This window comes from Micropterus dolomieu, linkage group LG08 (assembly GCF_021292245.1).
Source record: "Micropterus dolomieu isolate WLL.071019.BEF.003 ecotype Adirondacks linkage group LG08, ASM2129224v1, whole genome shotgun sequence".
NCBI lineage: Eukaryota > Metazoa > Chordata > Actinopteri > Centrarchiformes > Centrarchidae > Micropterus > Micropterus dolomieu.
The window spans coordinates 1,680,062-1,685,437 of record NC_060157.1 but is presented as its reverse complement, the minus strand read 5'-3'; positions in this window follow the sequence as shown (position 1 = coordinate 1,685,437).

The following is a 5,376-nucleotide window of genomic DNA, read 5'->3' as shown; positions in this document are numbered from 1 at the left end:
TTTCTTTTGCTGCTTTTGTCAAAACCTCTCTCCTTTTTCTCCTCGTCCAAAATCCTTCTGTGTTGCAGCACGCTGAATCCTTACAGCGTTTCTTTCCAAACGAAACAACTACATTAAGGCGGCCACACAAAGGGCACCCAAGAGAAGAGAGATGCCGATCATCTGGAGAAGCAACAAAGATGGTTATATGATCCCCACAGAAACTGAGAAACAGCATCATTTTACTCTGTTACCTTCAGATTTATTGTCTCAGGCCCCAAAAGTACAATATGGTAATGATTTCCCACAAAGCCTTATTTCTGTGTGTTGTACAGCCACCAGCCCACTAACAACAAAAACACATCTGTGCACGATGAGCGTGACACACAATTGTGAAATTAGAGCACATATATTGTCTAACTTATCCAAACTCTCTCTATATACACTCTGCTGTGAAGTTACATCTGCTATTTGCTTCTTAAAGGGACAATATGTAGTTTTCTGCGGTCACAAGCGGTGAGGTTTTAAGATTGCAACCTGTGGCCTGCGGTGTTGGGCAAGTTACTTCCAAATTGTAATCCATTTATAGATACTCGTTACTGTCATTTGAGAGTAATTAGTTATATTACCATATTACAGTACTTTTGCGTTACTTTCACTGCTATTTAATCTATTTAATGGGCGCTTTATTCTGAAGTTGTGCTGCATAGCAGGGTTCTAGTGATGTGCAGATCGCAGCATTAAGAAAGACGCTGTGAGCATTTCCGCATGAGGTTCAGCAGCATAACGTCACTGATTATTTGAATCTCCCGACACTCGGGCAGGATACGTCAGGATGAACTGACAGCAGCCTCTCTGTGATCAGTAATCATGAAAGTGATCTGTTAAAGCACAAAGACACAGCCTGTAGAAGTCTATTTTGCACCCTACCAACAATCTCGACCATCGGATTATAGCAACAGGAAATAACGTCACTCTTGTACTCATGGATTTGTTTTTCAAAATGTTTCTTGGTGTTGGTGAATTATTAAAAAACAAAACACACTGTAACGCTTGTTACAGAGATTGTAACGGGTATAATATTACAGATTTGCGTTCTAGTACTGCCTTACAGCAAAAAACAATACATTACTGTAATTGCGTGACTTTTGTGTCGCGTTACGTCTGAATCAAATAGCTTTTCAGTAACAAAGCTCTTTATTGACCGAGCAGCGCGGTAGCTTCCACACACGCTACATTTTCCGCCACACTCAGACCTGCACGTGCAGCCGGCGGGAGCGCTTCCACGTGACGGTGACATCACGTACAGATCCTTGGGCTGCGACTTTGCTGCAGGGGAATGAAGACACTCGTGACTGAGGAAACTTTCTACTGTGATAGTTATTAACTGTGATGCTGTTGTGAGAAGGATCAGGGTCCAGCCTGGACACCTCTTCTTCTAGTGAGGAGGAAACTTTGATATTTAGTGGCAGAAACTTGTTTCCATGACATGAGATCTCTCTCTCACTCTCTCTCTCTCTCTCTCTCTCTCTTTCGCACCCATTGCCATGAATGTTTAGGTTGCAATGTTGCCAGAGCACAAATATAAACTGGAATTAATTAATAATGTGATAATTAAGTTACTTTATACAATGGTTCTCCGTTTGTTGCATGAGGAAATACATTTAGCTGATATGGTTGGAAGTAGGAGAGTTCTTCTTCTTCTTTTGCTACTGTGGAATGAAGTTGGTTCAATATAAACTAGGCCTATACTGTGTGTGTGAGTGTGTATATATATATATATATATATATATATAATACTTTTGCCACGTTGCTGTAGCTTAGCTTGCTACATTTCACTGGGGGGTAGCTTCTGTCTGTTTTGTTCATGGTTAACTCGAGGTTACCCTGCCACATCTGTACTCAGTGTTAATGATGAGAAGTATTAATACACACCACTTGATAAAATCTTTTGCAGCTGAAATGAAGTTATTCCAAACACAACAGCATCACATTGACAAAGCGAGCCCTGCAGCCTCATTTCAGGGAAGAGACCTTCATTAAATAACGGGACACTTCCTTAGATGTAGCCCATCTGTAGGCTGTAACTGAATCATCCTAAGTATTTTCACATATTTAGATTGGCTGTTTTACGGGTCCAAAAAATAGGGAGCCAGGGTGGGGCTTAAAAAAAATCCTAGATGAAAGTGTCAAGAACAAATTCAATAGCCTATCTAATAATGTTTGTGGGCTAAATCCGATATTTCCCCACTGCTAAATCTGATTGCAAACTCCGCTAGAACTTCCCACTGCATGCATAATACGCGTGTGATGTTGCAGCCTTGCAAAGTGAAGTTTCTCTCATAAATAATTGTCCATTTGTTTCTATTACAATGGACCTCATGTGCAGTTGTACCTTTACATCTTAATCATATTACACATAAAAGATGAGCCCATAAAATACACAATAGAGAATTAACCTTCAGTGAGAACACTGTGAAGATAATTTCAAATTTACTCCATGTGAGAGTAAATAACAAGAGATTTAGCCGTTAACGTGTCTTTAAACTCCTCATATCTTGACACAATCAACGGGCGTTCTTCTGGGGAAAATACGGAGCACGCGCGTTTGCCTGCACGGCCGAACGCGCTCCAGCTCCAATTAAGTTAACACAGACTCAGCTGACCAACATCTGATCCACCGTCGTAGTTTAACTCCAGTGTAGGCGGTCAGAGTTTGTCAATCCTGAGTTAATTCTCAGTGGGTTGAGCTCCCTTCGTGTGCGCTCATACGTGTGCTTGCACTGTAGGCTTGAATTTATGAGCTAACATAAAAACAACCGCTTTGATAGAGAGTGTCCGAAATAAACACGTAGCTTTTCACACAGACATGTTCAGGCTCTGTAGACAGCACAGCGAGCCGGCGTATTGGCACAATACTCCCAGAAAAAAGCTCCGCGTTAGCCGGCGAGCTAACAAGCCTCCGTGACTTCAGCCTTTCTGATGTTCGCTGTGTTTTCACCCGACATTCTCGTTTATCCTGACAGGCTTCACCACAAAAAAACCTTTATTGTTGTTTTCATCCTGACGTGGAGTTTCTGTCGGAGTCCGTGTTGTGCTTGGAGCCGGTTGCTTTATGGTTTTATTGGACTGCATTTTGTTAGTTGTCGCTGTAGTCGGCAGGAGGCTCGGGAGCGCGCGTGCAGCTACATCCCCACCCGATACCGTCGGGCGTGAGGCTACGGCCCGTTAACAATAGACAACAATTTGACTGAAAACTACATATAAATAAATGAAGACTGATTGGATGACGTCAGAGAGGTCCGCCAGATTACAGACAAAGCAGCGTTTTAGCCACAGCCCTTTGGCAGACATTGAAAGCGAAGAATCTATCTCACCACTGTAAAATTCCCTTTGCTTGCTGGGAAACTCCCAGTGTCTCACCCCGTGTCTTATGGCACAATAAAACTCTTCCACCACACAAGCTGAGACCGTCCTTTGGTTTTGTTTGTCCACCATGCTGAGATGTTTTCTCCTCAGTTGACCGGGCCTCTGCAGGTTTCTCCTAAAACCTCCTTCCCAAGTATTTCTTGTATCAAATGTACGATACAAATACAACTTATTAAGATTATAGAGTGCAGGGAGCTGAAAGCTAGTCTAATACAGAAATTATAATTCACAACATTCATTACATTTTTCAAACATTTACAGAAACTTTCATTAAAAATAAAAGCAAATAATTGACATGTGTCGGCTAAATGAAACCATCTTCACTGCTCGTCTGATGGACCTGGATTCCCAGCCAACAGGGGATCCTCCTGTTTGGAGAAACACAATTTCAAGTAGAAAAGAATTAAGAACGACGGCAGAACAACAGAGCATGAGAGTGAGCCGAGTTTAAACAGACCAACTTATTTGTGTTGGATATTTTACCGTGAAGGGGAATATTTTAGTTTCTTTGAACATAAATCTGTTTATTTGAGAATTAAATCTGTTTATTTAACTGGTGAAAGTTTGAGCTCAGACCTACAGCAGCTGCAGGGAACTTAGGCTACGTTCAGACTGCAGGCCTTAATGCTCAAATCTGATTTTTTTGTTTGACAGTTCACATTGTTGCTTAAATGTGGCCCGTATCAGACTCCAGCGTGAACTGTCTGAAGGTGACCCGCATGCGCAGAAGAACAACACGACATCACACGCAGCAACACGCTGTTGACAAAGAGCAACAGAGGTTAGCTCCTGTTCGCTCACGGGAGACTCACGTTTTTCATTTTCCCCTCACGGGTCACATTTCTCCCGAATTATGACAAGTGTTCACAACTTTCTGTTATTTTCTTTTCTCAATATTTTAGGACTCCTCTTAATCTCCAGTCAAAGTGAACACCTCCTGATGACGCTGCTGTGATCGTGTCAGAGTGAAAAGCGATGGAGCAGCGACCTCTAGTGGCCTCTCTATACGTCACATGTCAGTCAGCTTTAATGTTGAGGATCCACAACTGATCAAGTTTTGAATCATTATGATTATTATAGTAATGGACACATTCATCGAGTAACAGTTAATCTTACCTTTCTCACGAGTCTGTGTCTGTTCCTAAATGCTCTTAGTAGAACAAATATAAGCGTTACTTCTAACCTGCATTCATAGATGGATGAGTGGGTTTACCTCTTTCCTCATGTCTCCAAGAGCAATTCTGTCCTGCAAAGAGTTTCATACAGTGAGTTAGGACTTTTTCTTTTTCAGAAAGGAAATTATTTTCACATCATTTTTTCCTTCTAATCCTCAAAACTTTTTAAAAGACCGTCAGGAGGACGATAAATAAGAGCATCTTGTGCACATGTACAAAAACCTGCTCTATAAAAGACCCGGGGTCTTCAAATGTCAATCATCTAAAAAAACACAGCAAATTTTTATTCTTTACTTTTACTCTCTGTTGCTCGTGCCGCTTGTTGTTGTTGTTGCTGCTGTTGTTACTGCTGCTGTTGATGTTGTTGTTGCTGCTGTTGTTACTGCTGTTGTTGTTGATGTTGTTGTTGTTGCTGTTGTTGTTACTGCTGCTGTTGATGTTGTTGTTGCTGTTGTTGTTACTGCTGTTGTTGTTGCTGTTGTTGTTACTGCTGCTGTTGATGTTGTTGTTGTTGTTGCTGTTGTTGTTACTGCTGTTGTTGTTGCTGCTGTTGTTACTGCTGTTGTTGTTGATGTTGTTGTTGTTGCTGTTGTTGTTACTGCGGTTGTTGTTGATGTTGTTGTTGTTGCTGTTGTTGTTACTGCTGCTGTTGATGTTGTTGTTGTTGTTGCTGTTGTTGTTACTGCTGTTGTTGTTGCTGCTGTTGTTACTGCTGTTGTTGTTGATGTTGTTGTTGTTGCTGCTGTTGCTGTTGATGTTGTTGTTGCTGTTGTTGTTACTGCTGTTGTTGTTG